Source organism: Macaca fascicularis, chromosome 10, assembly GCF_037993035.2.
Source record: "Macaca fascicularis isolate 582-1 chromosome 10, T2T-MFA8v1.1".
Lineage (NCBI taxonomy): Eukaryota > Metazoa > Chordata > Mammalia > Primates > Cercopithecidae > Macaca > Macaca fascicularis.
In genome coordinates, this window is record NC_088384.1 from 71684955 (window position 1) to 71702977 (window position 18023).

Genomic DNA, 18023 nt, shown 5'->3' on the forward strand with positions numbered 1-18023 from the left:
ATAAACAGATGAAGTGAAACTTTTGAGTTCAAAAAAACAAATTGACAGGAGCAGTATCATGGAAGTCTAACTCATCAGAGATGCAAAAGAGGTTGCATCATCAGAGATGCAAAAGAGGTTGAACTTTTTCTTACAATAGATTCATACAAAACCATTTACAGAGTAAACACTCCTCCAACATTTGTATGTCGACAAACATCTAATTGTAGTTTGCTACACAAAGCCATACAAAATAAGCATTCATTTAAAATACTATTAACTTAATTATGGTAATAGATTCAATGTGTAAACCTAGAAAATTATGGGCTGGTGATATTAGGTTGTTCGATTTTAAAATAATATGTTGATTATTAATAGCAACACAGTCCTAGTAATAACCAGATCATGACAGTGGAATGGTAAATACACATGAAGTATTCAGAAAAAAAAATTCACAGATGCTTCTATTATGGCAAATAAGAGTTGTCATGGTTAAAACAGCCCTACCTCTCTCAAAATGAATTAATCAAAACACTTATCCTGAATGGCATTTTCTAGTTCTGGGAATAAATTTGTTACTTCTCACTTGTCACACTAATGAAGTCCCACTGTAAGATTTAAGAGCAACAGCTCATCTGGCATTGTTATTTATATCTCCACTGGAAAGTAGCTGTTTCCTTACTTGTAGTACCGTAAGGTCCAGTTTTGAGAATACAGCAAATTGAGTTAAAGAGTGACTCTTGTTGTTGTCTCATTATTTTTTCCCTTTAAATATAATTTTGAAAAAAAAAATTAGTCCTTTTTATTTCAATGGATTCATACTTGCCCAAATGAGAGAAGAATAAATTACACAAGTGCAACGTCCATGTGTAAAAAAAATCAATGAGATACATATGTGTTATAAACCACACAGTAAATTGAAAGGAAGGTGGGTGGTTAAGTCACTCTAGTCTTCACAATCTATAACTCAGTTAAACAACGAAAGGCAAAGTTGTAGCTGCCTCTGTAGGAAGTAAGTAGGTAGGTATAACATGGGGAGATGAACAGATACAAGGAAGGAAGGAAGGAAGGAAGGAGGGAAGGAAGGAAGAAAGAAGGGAAGGAAAGAAGGATGGAAGGGAGGAAGAGAGTAGAAAAGGAAGGAAAGAATTAGGGAAAGAGAGAAGGAAGAAGGAAGGGAGCAGGGGAGGAGGAAGGAGAAAGGAAAGTAGGCAGGCAAGACAAACAAATAATCGTGTTGTTTTTACATTAGACTATTACTAAGACAGACCCCATTCTAAGATGCTGGTTATTCCCATGAAACCTCATGCCCATCAGCGTGTTCCACTGGACTAATGAATATGAAGTGTATGTTCATCTATTGATCTGAATTAAGTCCTACGACCAGAATTTAGTGTCATTAATGATCTCTTTAATGAATGCAGGCAGAAACCATTATCAAATGATGATTTTTTTTTTTCATCTTGGAAAGATTATTTTAAATCCAAACACATTCTTCCAACTCTGTTTTAACCACCAAGAGATATATTTTACAAGATAGAAAATCCCTTATGATAGAGCTCTTTCCTACATCCCATTCTTCCTCTGGCCCTCAAAGTTTCAGATACACTGATCATTTCTTATTTTATATCTGGAAATTCCACTGTAAGGTATTTCCTGGTCCTGTCTCTTTTTCTGTACTTTTTACCACTTTGGGACAGCTTTTGATTTTGTATATATCACAATGTTTTGTGTTTAACTGAGTTGTAATTTCATTGCATTTCTCTGCCCATGTAACTGACCCCCTTCACCACTAAACTTGTGAGCTCCTCAGGGGTAGGCACATATTTTATATTTTGTTTGCATTACTAAAGCATAGCATATGGCTTTATACAGAGTATGTGCTCAGTAAATGTTTACAATAAACTGAATTGACACAGTCATTTATTTTTCATTTGACCATTTTAAAAGACAGTCTTCAGAATAAGCCAAGACTCTTTTTATTTATTTTATTTTTATTTTATTTTATTTTATTTTTGAGTTGGAGTTTCGCTCAAACTCAGTCAAGGTCAAATTTCATTTTGTTGCCCAGGCTGGAGTGCAATGGCACAATCTCGGCTCAGTGCAACCTCCACCTCGCAGGCTCAAGTGATTCTCCTGCCTCAGCCTCCCTAGTAGCTGGGATTACAGGCACCTGCCACCACACCCAGCTAACTTTTTGTATTTTTAGTAGAGATGGGGTTTCACTATGTTGGCCAGGCTGGTCTCGAACTCCTAACCTCAGGCAATCCACCCGCCTCAGCCTCCCAAAGTGCTGGAATTACAGGCGTAAGCCACTGTGCCCGGCTGACTCTTTTTAAAATCCTCATGTCCAGATCACCCTCTAGACAAATGAAATCAAAATGTCTGCAGGTAAGAGCTGGACATCAGTATTTTTCAGAGCTCTCCAAGCGTTTCCAAGGTGTAACAAAATCTGGAAACCAGTGCCCTACAGCATTTTCCAGCCACTCTTGGTGCTTTGTGTCAGCAGAGTAGAAGGGACATTCCACCTGCCCAAGGCCTGTCCCTCCAGATATGCACCAAATGTGGAAAAAAGTAGTGTAATGGTTCAAGAAAGAGGAATTTAACATTCCTTCTCCCCACCTCCAGTTCCTACCAAATGCTTCACTCCTGGGCTTTGGACAATATTTTCATTTATTTTCCCACAATGGCTTTTAAAATATATCTCTGGGGGGTTAAAACAGAGTTGGAAGAATGTGTTTGGATTTAAAATAATCTTTCCAAGATGGAAAAAAAAAAAATCATCATTTGATAATGGTTTCTGCCTGAGTTCATTAAAGAGATCACTGTGACGCTAAATTCTAATCCTACGACTTAATTCAGATCAATAGCTGAATATACACTTCCTATTCATTAGTCCAGAGGAACACGCAGATGGGCATGTTTTACTGAAGTGTCTCATCAGAACATATTTAAGGAGCTGAAAGAGACGGTGCTGTCCTTCTACGAGAAGCTGGCAGTATCCCTCTCCCCTCCCGCCTATGGATGAAGACGTCTTCGCTAGTATGTCCCTCACATTTGGTTAGTCTGGGACCCTTAATACAGCGAATCAGAGTTTGGCTTAAAGTACAGTTGTATAAAATAAACTAATTTTTTGTTATGTATTCAGAAAGGCAGACCTTCCTATAAATAGTCCTTTATGTGGAATTTGCAATCCTATCTACAATGATCTGTTGAGCAGATGCCTCCGTATGCAACAGAGGAAGCTAACCTGGGGGTAAACTTAAAGTTCTGTTGGAATAGATTTTGTGGTCCCTTCTTTAAACTCCCTGCCCCAGTTTGGATCTTCCAGCTCAGTTGGAGGTTTCACACCAAGGCTGAGAAAAAAATCTGTAAGAGAAAAAAACAAATTGCATTCTGCCCCTGAGGTGAGAACTTAGTGAGGGTAATTCACAAAGAGCTAGGAAAAGACCACCCTCTCCCTTGCATTTTGTGCATGGCCAAAGGGCACTACATCTACATTTGCTGTTGATAATTTTCGTGAACATTAAACTCACATGCAGAATTTATTCTCCATTCCCCATTAGGAGAGTTATGCAACCTGAATCCTTAATGGACTTAATCAGCAGGATAACATGACATTTCTCCCATCCTGTGCTAAGTACGAGGCAGAATACAAAGACATATGAGAGACATCTCTGCCCTTGAGGATTTTATAATCTAGTTGGAGAGAGGAGAGGGTCACAAAAAGTACTATAATGTATGACATGTCTAGTAAAGGGACTGCTCAAGTCAAGGCTCATTTGTTTGCAAGGAAGAGAAACACTCAAAATTGCTCAAGTTCAGATGCAGCACATTTTTGTAGAAAGCCCAAGGAAAGTTAAACTACCAGCTTCCTAGAAAGGCAAATGCAGAGAGCACAGAAGTCTTGTCTTATCTCTGGCAGTATCATCTTGCCTGCTTTATTTATCCTCTCTTGTCTGGCTTCCTCTGCATCTGCTCTGAAGATCACTATATGTCAAACTTTCTAGAAGATACCTCACATAAACTAACTCAGTTAATTTTACACTTGAAAATATCTTAAAGAAGCAGATACTACTATCTCTTCTATCATCATCATCAAAAGCAGGACCAGAAGCATTATGGGCTGGACACTGTGCTAAGTGACTTCCTTATGTTATCTAGCCTTATCACAGGCCTGGGAAGAAAGAGAATGAGAAGGGAAAAAAATGAAAGGGCAGAGAGCAGGAGATTTTACAGAAGAAAATGTTTGACCGTTCCCACATTACTAAATCACTTCAAAGCCTTCGTTCCTCTGGGTCCTGTGTAGACATGGTTCTTTCGATTTTGCGATTTAGGAAAACGTCTTCTGCTCCACCCATATCTGCATGTATAGATCATTTTCTCTTTCACTTCCTGGTAGCTGAGCCCAAATTTACTCTTAAGTCTCTTACAAAGGAAACATATTGGATGGGGTTGAACTAAATCTGAAAATCCTCAAAATATCCAAAATTCAACAAGCGTTCACCTGAAAGTATATTTTCCACATGTAATGCACTGTGATGGATGTTGATACTCTTATTTCTACATAAGAACATATACAGCAAAAAGAAGTGAATGTTATTTGGCTGAAAGATGTGGAAAGAGTACTGATTAAATGTCAGGAGAGGTTATTTGAATGGAAGGTTCATTTGAACCATTTCTATAAAGCTTCAGTAGAATTTTTATAAGATAAGAAAAGACTTAAATGGAAGAATCAAACAGGCATCTTTCATAATCTGTTGGGAAGGCATAAAGAGTTGGTTAAGCAGAGAATGATGGAGTGGGAGAGAGACGCCCTCTCTCTGATTTGGGGTCAATCTACATCAAAACAGTCCCTTCAGCAAAGCTAAAATGGCTAAAATTAACAAGATCTGATATTACTAGTAGATGTGGAACAACTGAAATTCTCATACACTGCTGGCAAGAGTGTAAATTTGTAAAAACAGTATAGAAAATAGTTAAAGCTAACAGAAGCATATCCTGCGACTCAGCAATTCTACTGCTAGGAATGTAACTCAACAGAAATGTGAACATATTTCACCCAATATACAAGAGTATGAATACAAGAGTATTCATTCTAGCCCTATTCATTATAGCTCAAACTGGGAATGACCCAAATGTCCATTAGTAGTAGAATGAATAATTAAAATGCAGTATATTTACATAATGTGATACTATACTGCACTGAAAATGAATGAAGTACAACTGCATGTAACAACATGGATGACTTTCACAACCATAGTGTTAAGTCAAAGAAACCAATACACACCATATGATTGCATTTACATAAAGTTCCAAAACAGGCAAAAATAATCCACTGACTGCCTGAGACCCTGTTGCTGAAGATGTCACATGCAGGGCTCTGGTCTTCATTCCAGCTGAACCCAGACTTTCAGTCATCCCCACCAAGGTGCCAGACCTGGGAATGAAGTTGTCTTGCTCCTTCTAGACCAGCCCATCTGCCAGCTGAATGGCACTGAGTGTTGTTTGTCTATGTCTTGTATAATAGGCTTCCCCAGCCAAGCCTGTCAAAGTTTCTAACAGACAAAATCATGGACTGCAACAAAATGGTGGTTGTGTTAAGCCACTAGGTCTTGGGTAGTCTATTATGTACCTGTAACTGAAACACCTCTCAATCTACCAGGGTTGAAACCTCCTTGTTTTCTCACACTCATCCTGTTCCCTCCATACAATTAGAGAAGAGCTGCCTGTAGTTAAGAACATGAGCAATAGAGCCAGACATCCTGGGTTCAGAGTCCCACTTAGCAGATTGCTAGCAATACGGCCTCAGCTAATTATTCAAGAGCTCTAAATCTGTTTGCTCATATGAAAATGTGGACAAACGCTGACCTATTTATTTAGTTGATGTGAGGCTTGAAAGTATATGTAAATAAAGGTCTAGTATTTAAAGAATTAGGAAATTAAAGAATTGTATTTTTTGATTAATGCTTAGTGTTTTGAAAGTACACAATACATAAAACCCATTAATCAATCAGCCCTGTAGGTTATTTCCTTACCATCTCCCTCCCATATAGATACTTCTTTCCATTTCTGCACCACTACCTAGTTAAATGACTCAGGATAAGTTTCTGCATTGACCTTCAAATTCTTCTTCCCAACTTCTGCTCTTTCCTTGGCATGACATGTCTCACAGTGTTACTAAAACTGACTTTGCAAAAATTCTAACAGTGAGAAAATTATGGCAGCTCAAGTCTGATTTAACCCCCCATCTTGCCTTTCCCTTAATCATTCCTGGTCTTAGGCTAAGCTAACTTTAGTTTATAGTTTACATGGTAATAGGCTTTCCCCAAAACTCAACCACCTTTGTAAAGTTAATGAAAATGCCATCAGGCTAGGGAAAGGGGAGGAACCTGAATTCTGCTAAGGCATAGACTGGTCACAAGCTCTGTCCTACAGATAACATCTCTATTGTAGACTGGCGTGTTGAGGTATCTTTCCAGGTTTTTTGCAGGTCTGATACCCATGGCTCCACCTGGCCCCCACCAACCTTGCTGTTGCTTCTGTGGCCCCACCCAGAAGCAGGTCAGCTCAAAAGGACAGCTTCAACCCACTATGATTTCATCTCTGCCCCAGCCAATCAGCAGCAAGCACCCATTTTAGCCACACCCACCCCCTTCCCCAAACTGCCTTTGAAAAACCCCTGACCTACAAGCCTTCCAGGAGATTGATTTGAGTAGTAACTTGGTCTCCTGTATGGCATGGCCAGCCTCACGTCAATTAAACTCTTTCTTTACCGCAATGCTGTGGTCTTTATTTGTGCAGTGGGGCAGGAAGAACTGGTTGGGTGGTCACATTACCATACTAATCTTCCTAAAACAAAACAAACAAAACTGAAAACTCAGCATATTTAAGGCCTTCTAGAGGATGATCCCTGCTTTTTTTTTTTTTTTTTGTAATCTTTTCTGTTATCTCTTCCCTGCTAGTACCGCAGGTTTCCATTTAAAAGAATGACTCTGCTTCCCTGAACATGATCCAAATCACTGTTCACAAACTTGTAACTGTCCTAAATGCCTTTTCACACATCTCTAGCTGTTGAAATCCTATTTACCCCAAAAGAGTTTTTCAAATCTCAGCCTATCAACTAACACTTTGCTAATTCTGTGTTTCCTTGTTTCTCTGTTAGCATCTCTCTCTCTTCTTCTCTCTTTCATGACTCTCCCTCATGCTTTAAAATTCCACAGCAATAAATCTAAATCTCCTTTGTGACAATGGCCTCAACTATCCACATATTACAGTCATTTGCAGTTTTTTTTTTTTGGGGGGGGGGGTATGGAGTCTTGTTCTGTTGCCCAGGCTGGAGTGCAGTGGCACAATCTCGGCTCACTGCAACCTCCATCTCCTGGGTTCAAGACATTCTCCTACCTCAGCCTCCTGAGTAGCTGGGACTACAGGCATGCACCACTACGCCTGGCTAATTTTTGTATTTTTAGTAGAAACAGGGTTTCACCATGTTGGCCAAGCTGGTCTAAAACTCCTGACCTTAAGTGATCTGCCCGCCTCAGCATCCCAAAGTACTGGCATTACAGGCATAAGCCAGCACACCCAGCCCATTTGCAGTTTTCTAAATCTCCATAACATAATATAAACCTTTTAGCTCTAGCTTAACGCTTTGCACCTAGTGGACATTTAATAAATATTTGTTGAATTGTACCAAAAGGCTAGAATGAGCTGAATTTACTGGTAAAAGAGGCAGGACCTTGTCAAGAGTTTGCATGTCAAACAAAATTTCTGTGTGTCTAATCCATTTTGAAAACTATTTGCATCTCAACTGATGAGAAATGAATTCTATTTTTAAAAACCTCTAAGAAAAGACATTTTACTGCTTCTTTCAGTAACACATCCCAGTGTGTAATAAGCTCTAATGTCAGAATAATCTCATTTCTTTCTAACCTAAATCCTTCATGTTGCAGACTGAGCTATTTCTTCTGGATTTTTCCAAGTGAAGATAAAGAAATGATGCAGTGTTCACTTAGAAATGTCTGCCAATTTTCACTTGGCTATTAAGTTTTCCTTCCTTCATCTGTATGGTTAATGCAGGTGCAGAATATTATCACTATCACCACACAACCTCACTCACTGGACTAAGGTGACTCACCCAAGAGCAGATGCCTGACCCAAGTTGGGCTAATAAATCTTTTCCCCAGGATTTTCTGTTCCCTGGGATCATAAAAAGAGTTTGAGATATGTCTTTTTCTTTTTTTTTTTTTTTTATGTGGCCAAGGATATATGATACAAATTTCAAAAGCTATCATCTGCCATGCTCAAAGTGGTAGGGAGAAGGGCAGACTGGAAGGAGAGAGAAGAAAGTTTGCATGTATTGCTGGAAAGGGAATCCAGACAGAATCCAGGACCCTTGTTCCAATCATTCCCAAGACCCATGTGCAGCCTGGGTTTTCTAATTCCTTGCTGTTAAAGTCTTTTGTTGGAGTTCAAGAGCCGCAAAGATACATTGTTAGACTTACTAGTTCTTGTATTTCTGTCGTTTGCAACTAAAATACCTTTTGCTAACCCACTCTCTATCTCACCTGTGTTTTAATCAATCAACCAGCAAGTATTTACTCTTTCTATCATAATGGACATAAATGGTAGAAAAATGAAGGCAAGCCATTTCTTACCTTTTTTATTTTCCAAGATAAATTAACTCAGTCTCCTTTACTGTTATAGAAATAGCCTTCCATGTCTTTACCCATTGCCACTGACCTTTCCATAGCCATCTTCATCTTTTCTTAGTTCCCTAGAGCCGGACCCAGCATGCAGCAGGTATCTGAATATCACAGAGCGTGTCACATTAATGGTCTTCCACAGTCCACATGTCCTGGGCTTACCTGTGAACCCCTTAGCTACGGGGCTTCCTTGTTTTATAGTCACCTGTGGTCTTCTCTACACTTGGATGCTTCTCTTTAGGAAAGAACATTTGTCATTTTCCTCCTTCATTATCCGTTTTTGGCTTTGGACAAAATAGTGTAAGCCAATGTATAAAAGGTTCATTTCTTAGATTCAGCTACTGCTAACAGGAGGCTTTTGCTGACATTCCATATATTTAAATAGAAGGAAAAAGGGGTTTTATTTTATCCCTCACAAACTGCTACATATTGCAGTTAAAGTAAAAAAACCACAAACTGCTAGATATAGAAAGAACTATACCAAAAGACTTCTAGAAATAATCATAAGATAATAAAAATTACTTGTATCAATGAGACATAAGAACTAAATAATAGTGTGTAGGCTCCTGGGCTCTGTAGGGTTAGATTTTATATAGCTGTTATGTTTGGAAGAAAATAAGACTTAACCAGTGGTGCCCAATATTTAAAATGAAAGCCTATTATATAATATTGTCCTATGCCAGAAATCAGCAAACTTTCTCTGTAAAGGGTCAGAGAGAAAATGTTGTAGGCTTTGGAGAATGTTGTTTCCACCATAAGAACTCAACTCTGTCATTGTTTGCTACTATTTGTCAGAAAGCAGCTGGAGACATTACATTTTAAAAATGGGCATGGCTGTGTTCCAATAAAACTTTACTTATAAAAACAGTCAGTGGGCCTAATTCAGTCTGTGGGCCATAGCTTTCCAACCCCAGTCTGTACGTAATATCTTATATAGCATAGTTTTACTCACCATATGAAATGATGCCTAAAATGATGGGTGACGATAGGTTCTCTTGAAGTCCAGGGATTTATCTCCTGTGATGGTTAATATTAAGTGTCAAATTGATTGAATTGCAGGATGCAAGTATTATTTCTGGGTGTGCCTGTGAGGGTGTTGCTAGAGGAGTTTAATATTTGAGTCAGTGGACTGGGAGAGGAAGACCCACCTTCAATGTGGGTGGGCACCATCCAATCGGCTGCCAGCATGGCTAGAAAAGGCAGGCAGAAGGTGAAACGAGCAGGCTTGCTGAGTCTTCTGGTTCTCACCTTTCTCCTCTGCTGGATGCTTCCTGCCCTCAAACATCAGACTCCAGGTTCTTTGGCTTTTGGACCCTTGGACTTATACCACTGGTTTGCCAGGGGCTCTCAAGCCTTTGGCCACAGGCTGAAGGCTGCACTGTTGGCGTCCCTACTTTTGAGGTTTTGAGACTCAGACAGATCCATGACTGGCTTCCTTGTTCCTCAGCTTCCAGATGGCCTAGCGTGGGACTTTACCTTGTGATCGAGTGAGTCAATTCTCCTTAATAAACTCCCTTCATATATACATGTATCCATTAGTTTTGTCTGTCTAGAGAACCCTGACTAATACAACTCCTTTAACATAATTTTCATATAGTATTATTGAATACTACACATTATGTGTATATATCTATATATTTATCTAGAGATAGACAGTAGATAGATGATAGACACATAGATCGATAGATAGATAGGCAGGCAGATAGATGATAGATAGGCAGATAGATGATAGATAGATAGATAGATAGATAGATAGATAGATAGATAGATAGACAGACAGACAGACAGGCAGATAACTTGCTAAACTTAGTTAAGCAAGATTTCTGAGTTGTGGTTTTACTGGACAAGAAGCTTGGGAATGGCAAAGCCCATAGCATCCTCGTATCTGTGAATCTAGCTCCTAGCATAGGTCCTGGATCATATAGCAGGATCTGTGCCTCTGAGAATGAATTTGTTCATGGCTTCCAGCTCCTCTCCCCATCCCCACTTTATAAACCTCCTCTCAGTCATCCATTTTCTTCTCACTAACAATGTGTTGAGCCCCAGCTAAGGCATTCCCAGAAAAGAAGTTACAGTCATTAACATACTCATTTATCAAATATTTGATGAGCATATAAGTTAGCACTGTCATGACAGAAATTGGACATACTTGGTGAATATGTTTTATTAAAATTATCTCTGCCTATGATGTAACAAATTTAGTGATTGCAATCTGGCTTTTGTGTATAGTTTATATTAGATTGACTTCTAGTTATTTAAAAATAATTAGAAACAGTTTTGCTTCCAGACAGGTGCAAGTCATATGAAAACATGCACACACATCCCCAAAACTTCTCTTCCTACTGACATGGAATCTACTTCATTCATGGTCCTTGGGTTACTCATAGTCCTAAAAAGTATTCTCTGCTAGAATTTGACACCAAGACTGAAATGTAATATTTTTCCAGAATTAACACATTGATATCACTACAGTAGTTCCCTTATCTGTGAGGGATATGTTCCACGATCCCCAGTGGATATCTGAAGCTAGGGATAGTACTGAACTCTTCATACACCATGCTTATTTCCATACATATTATTTATGTATGGGAATACATACTTATTCCCATACATATATACCTACAATAAGGTTTAATTTATATAAATTAGGCACAGTAAGAGATTAACAACAATTAATAATAAAATAGAACAATTATAACAATACACTGTAAGAAAAGTTATGCGAATGTGGTCCCTCTCTCTCAAAATACTGTGCTCACCCTTCTTCCTGTGATGTGCCAATGTGAGGAGATGAAGTGAGGTGGATGACATACGCCTTGTGACATAAATGGGAAATTCCAGAAATAAACATGTCATAAGCTTTAAATTGCACACTGTTCTGAGTAGTGTGATGAAATCTCAGGCCATCCTGCACCCCAAGACGTCAAGATGTGAATCGTCCCAGTGTCCAGCATATCCACACTTTAGATGCTACCAGCCCTGTTAGTCATTCAGGGGCTGTCTTGGTTATCAGAGCCACTGTCATGGTATCGTGGTGCTTGTGTTCAAGTCACCGTTATTTTACCTCATCATGGCTCCAAAGTGCCAGAGTAGTAATGCAATTTTTTGGACTCAACTTGACTGCAAGCAACTGAAACCGCGAAAAGAAAAACCACAAATAAGGGGGCACTGCTGGATTTTATGGAAAAAGTCCACAAATATCTCACATTTAAGAGATTGTTTCCTTGGAGAATGTCTTCTCCAACTTATTTGGAGAGAACTTGTTTCTCAATAATGGCAACGAGTTTGAAGTCATTTCATCAGAACAACAAGACTATGCACCATTAGCCAAACTCAAAGCACCAAAGAGTATATTCTCAGGCACTTTCAGAATGAAACAACTGTTCCATTCAAGACGGATGACAGCAATGCCTCGCCCCACCCCTTGGTCTTTCCCTCTTCAGTGTGCACCCACCTGAGCCACCACTACCAGCCCCGGCACTGCCTTCTCACTGCACAGCCCACCCACAGTTAGTGCATATCTATCTTTACCTCCCAAATCTAAATCGATTCTTGATCTGTTTTTGAACAAATGTATCTGAAAATGGCATGAAGCTCTTGGGGCATCACTACAAAACCCAACTCAAGCCTGAGGTATCCATACAGACTTGAAGTGTCTAAACTACCCCTACACATTAAAGTATAATCTGCGTGGCTTGGTGGGGTATGTGCATCTTCTGGGGGATAATATTATTTCCTTCTCTCATTTTTACTTAATCAATCCGAGGGGAGGGTGGAAGTCGTCTGTATTGGAGCTGTGAGTCCAAAACAGCACTACTTTAAAGACAAATTCCAAAGACGTTAGGTACATGAAAGGACCAGAACTCACATTTATAATACCTTCCTCCAGATGCAAATTATTCTCTTTCAACTTTAAATAAGTTACTATAGTATTACATCTGGAGAGAAATTAATTGTGTACCCCTTTTATATATTTTCTGCAATGATATTCCCAAACTGTTTAGAGGAAGTTTATATATATATATATATATATATATTTTTTTTTTTTTTTTTTTTTTTTTTTTTTTTGAGACGGAGTCTCGCTGTGTCTCCCAGGCTGGAGTGCAGTGGTGCGATCTCGGCTCACTGCAAGCTCCGCCTCCCGGGTTCATGCCATTCTCCCGCCTCAGCCTCCCAAGTAGCTGAGACTACAGGCGCCCCCCACCACAGTTTTTATATTTTTAAATAAATAATTCTTAATACATTTTGGGGAGAACACATTCTTACAGTCTGCACGTCCTGAGCAAAGTTTTCCGGAAGAATTGATGAGTTCTGAGAAAACCCTTGAGGCCAGTCAAGCTGAAAAGCTTTGTGCTATGGCTAGTTAGGAACTTAGGAATCTTAACTTATTTGAGGCCAACATGCAATGCTGCCATTGTTCCAAGCAGGTGGGAAGAAATAATTTGAAATGGGGAGAAGAGACTTAGAATGAACAAATGCACATGACTCAATGAGAGCAAAGGGCAATGTGTTAAACTGTTCTACCCCAATCACGTGAATGCAGCCTAAAAGTTCAGCCCAACATCTACCTTGACTTTTAGAAGAGCATGAACAAAGTGACATCCCCAGGTATCCTCAGGAACTGCTTGTGACCCAGAACATTCCCTTCTGGGCCAGATGATGTTCCCCCCACCCCCCACCCCAGGCCCCCAGTTATCGCTGAGGAGTCCACAGCACCTTTTTTTCTGTGACCTTTTCTAAAGTCAAACCAATACCAACCATGTTTTCCCAGAATCCTGAAACTCATTTACTGCTTGATAACACATTTTCAGTTATTATTTCTACTCCTTATAGCACTGCCTTAGTTATGTGTGAGTTTGCCCTCACTTTAAAGATGTCATCTAACTGACAATGATGTAAACAAACAAACAAACAAACCAAAAAAACAGCTTGGTGACTTTAACAGTTTTTAGTCCACTTGGGTGGGTGATGATGACAGGGGCACCTCCGAGAAGGTGGGTCCTCTCTGGAGTCTCTGGAAGTATCTCTAGGAACTATCACGTAAATTTAAATTTAGAAATAAATTATATGAAAAGTCTAAGTGCTTCTTCCACCTTCAACGAATTAATAACATATTAATAATAAGCAGTAGTCATTGCACATTGCACAGGTGTCTTTTTCATAGCTAACATATTGTTATCTCCGTTTATCCTATTACTGTCTGAGGTAGGAGCCATTACAATTCAGTCTGCAGACCAGGAGGCGAGGTGCAAGAGAGGTTAACTAACAAGATGTTGTCCTTGGCCCTTTTTTTTCCCTCCAATGATGTAAATATCCAGCCTGGGTTTTTCTCTCTTGTGCTCCAGAAGCAAAGTGATCATCCCTTCTTTGATGCCCCCAGGCCCTGAGACTCATTATAACAAATCCCAACACAAACACATTCAGGAAAAAAACCTCATTCTCTTCCACCCCACACTCATTCGTTCCTTCTTAACTCAGTGAATGGTACATAACCCACTTAGTTTCACAAGCTTGGAAACTGGGCCATATCCAAAGCACTGCCCTGACTTGTCCCCCATCTCCATGCAGTCACATATCTTCTGAGTGTCCTTCTGTTCTGGAGAACGGCTTGGATTCAGCCTCGCCATCATTTAATCATTTCTTAGATCACAACGGCAGTCTCCTACTAGCCTCCCTGCCTCTGCCTCAGCTATCTGGAATGAAAATTTGTTTAGACCACCCCCTGCTTAAGATGATTGATGGGGAGTAACCCTATTGACAGGGCCAAAGCAGCATCACAGGATGTCCCGTTTCCCCTCCCCACCTCTCAATTGATTGACTTTCTGGACCTCCTATACTCTATTGTCCCAGCCCCGCAATGTCCCAGAAACTAAAGGAGAACACTGTGGAGGAGACAGGCAAGAAGAAGCAGGAAATGCAGGAGAAAGAAGGTACTCTCCCTGAGAGAGTGGAGAAGGCAAAGCTAAAGGCCAAATATCCAAGCCTAGGACAAAGGCCTGGGGGCCCAGCTTCCTTATGAAGGGACTCCGGAAAGGAAAAAAGTACTTTGACTCAGGAGACTACAACATGGCCAAAGCCAAGTAAGAGAATAAGCAGCTGCCAAGTGCACAACCAGACAAGAACCTGATGACTGGTGACCACATCCCCACCACACAGGATCTGCCCCCAGAAAATCCTCACTCATCACCAGCAAGCCAGCAGGTGGCCAAGTTGAATGATCCTGCCCAGGGCTCTGCCAGATCCTGAGATGCTGAACCTCTGGGTCTGAAATCGCCATTGCAAAATTGTAGCTGAGACAATGAAAGAGATCTGACTGAACCAACTCCATCTTGCCTCTAACCTCCAAGCAGTCTTTGTTCATTACTGGGTGTAGGCTGAACTAACTTTGGGAATAACGTAGTTTATAGTTTATAGTTTCAAACAAAGACCACAGCAGCCCTTTCCCAAAACAAACTTCCTTCTTGCCTGGGGACTGGAATGCCTTTGTAGGACTAACAGATTAGCCACAAGATTAGAAATTATGGTTTAGGAGTCATGAAGCCTGAGGCTACAAGATTCTGACCCTCCCTAAACTTCTCCTAAGATCAGTGCTTGAGATAGTTTGCTTGGTGGATCAGCTGGCACCACTCAGATTGATAAGCTGGATCATGTGATCTTGTGGCTCACCCTGGAACTGACTGACTCAGTGCAAGAGGACAGCTTCAGTTCCCTATGGTTTCATCTCCAATCAACCAATCAGCACTCTTGACTCACTGGCCTTCCTTCACCCACCAAATTATCCTTAAAATCTCTGATCCTGGAACGCTTGGGGAAAAGTGATTTGAATAATAAAACTCCTGTCTCCGCACAGCCGGCTCTGAGAATTTTACTCTTTCTCTGTTGCAAGTCCCCTGTCTTGATAAATCAGCTCTGTCTAGGCAGAAGGTAAGGTGAACTCGTTGGGCAGTTACAGGTCCTGTGCTGGCTTCCGCCCCTCCCATCTTTTGCAGCCAGGGGTCAGGAGGTGGCTTGGGCATGGGTTAGAGAGGCAGAATCCCCTGCCCATCAGTGTCCCAGCACATGGAGTCCCTAGGGCTAAGCACCAAGACCTCGAACATTTTTTGTTTTACCTTTTTTCCAAATAACTGTTGGGAGAAATCTCAATGAAATCTTGGGGGTAGGGTTGGGAGGGTGGGGTGAGAGATTTGGAGGAATATGAATCAGAGCTTGGAGTTGATAAAAACATTCCTGATGGTCCTCCTTCTTAACCACGAGGCTAGTGTGGGATAAACATGAGAGGAGGAAGTGGAGTCGACTAGAGATGAGATCTAGTTCAGCTTTGCAGATAACTGCCTTGTTTCCATGTGGCTGGAGACCCGGTGTGAGATGAAAGAAACTCAATCTGCATAGACAGATGCAAACAGCTCCACTGGTTCTGCAGAGTTAGCTGAGCACACAATGTTAATTGTTCAGTTTAGAAAACATACTGTCCTTGAAATAGATTTTCTGTTGGGAGAAGGGCAGTGAGTTGTGGGGAAAGGAACCATGAGTGTGGGGAGCCCCAAGAGCCCAAAGGACTTTTTCAGTGTTTGAAATAAACCCCACCGGAAAAAAACAAAAAAAAAAAGAAGATTAATGATGGCCTTCTAGAGACATCAGAGAACTAATCTGAATCTCTTACCACATCTAAGAACACCCATCTCGATCTGTGCCCATCCTACCTGCCCTGTTTCACTCATCCTCCCTTCTATACCCTCATGTTCCGTTAAGTGTTGCTTGTTTTTCATGCCTGCATCAATTGTTCTTTGTTCCTAAAACCCTGTCCCCACCCTTCAATATTCAGTCAGCTATCATTATTTCTAGACAGCCCTCCCCAAACTTCCTCTCCGCCCCCACCTTTCCTACCTAACACAACCAGCACAGAAGACCACTGTTGCACTACACAGCCTGAAGCTATTCTGTTTCCGAACAAGAGACCAAAAGCCATGTCTCCTATTTCTGTAACCCCAGGGCTTATCACAGTGCCTGGCACATAGTTGATATGCCTATACCTACTATTTATGAAATGAATGAATGATGAAAAAGATAGAATTCTCTGGCCATGAATATATGGGATGTGTATACTTTGCCTTTTCCCCCAAACTGAAAACTTATGTTCACCTGTCTGTATAAACACATTCATATTTATCAGTTCAACTGAACCTCTACTTTTGTTTTGAAACATAGGGTAACCATTTTCTTTCCAGCTATTAGCCATTGTTGGATCAGTTTTCAATCTAAGTTTTGTGACGGGATGTAATTCATAAACTTTATTGGCCTGACACAATTTTTAAAAATTACTATAAATCCTCCTTGGCTATCCTGGAAAAACTTTAACTGTGCTCCCCAAGCCCCAAATCAAATTTTTTCCCCATCCTTCCTGATCTCAACATGAATGATCTAATCATGTCTGTTGTGTCCCTGTGCTGTCGAACCACATTTGAATTATGCACACTAGACCAACTGACTCTCAGCATAGATTAGTAGGAAACAACAGATAAACACAGTAGAAAAACTACAGGGAAAAAGAGCACAAAGCCTGGTAACTTGAAAAACAACAACAACAACAACAACAAAAACAAAAACAGTACAGCAGAGATTATTCTGCAAAACAGGAACAGGATCTTGAGATGTGGTAAATGGAACATTAGTCTCGAACCCAGAAACATCCCTGGAGAAGTCACTGTTCTACCACAGCTAAGGAGATGGATACTAACAAATTGTGTTTGAGATCTGAAGTGCCCAGCCTGAACAGATGGAAAAGCATTAGCAGTCAGGGAGAAGGGAGTTAGGAAATTGAACCCCATATGGGTACACCACTCTAGTAGCCATGTGTAACATGAGAGGCTCCATAAACCTGAATCACTGCAAATGACTGAAGCAAAGAATTTCAGGATTTTCAGTGACAAAGTCCAGAATACCATATGGGCCTATCAACACTAGTTAGAACTGGGAGAGGAATTTTACTAGCATGAGGGATAGTAGAGAAGACTGTATAGAGGCAAGAGAGGAAATCCAATTTGAGATGGAATTAAAGTTAGAACCAGGCAATTCAGGGTGAAGAACAATCCAAGCCAGCATCTAGAGGTATGGAAGGGCAGACAGAGCAGTCATGTCCTAGGGAGTTTACCAGAGCAACAGGCCTGTTCAGGTGAGAAACGGAGTTCTTAGGTTAACACTAATGAGCTACCAGGTGAAGGTCCAAGAGTAGGTTTCAGCCCAAATGTAAAGGAACTCTTCTTTGAACTTCTTCTTTGATACAACCCCACGTTATCATAAAGAATGGGGAGCTGGCTGGGCACGGTGGCTCACGCCTATAAT

At 40.5% G+C, this 18023-nt stretch overlaps 1 protein-coding gene and 1 pseudogene across 5 annotated transcripts in view; one reads left to right on the forward strand and one right to left on the reverse strand.

The window, feature by feature from the left end:
- Positions 1-18023, reverse strand: part of MACROD2 (mono-ADP ribosylhydrolase 2) — a 2109916-nt gene that overhangs the window by 427295 nt on the left and 1664598 nt on the right. The gene's annotated exons all lie outside the window — the stretch shown is intronic.
- LOC141407898 (alpha-endosulfine pseudogene) lies at positions 14459-15020 on the forward strand (annotated as a pseudogene).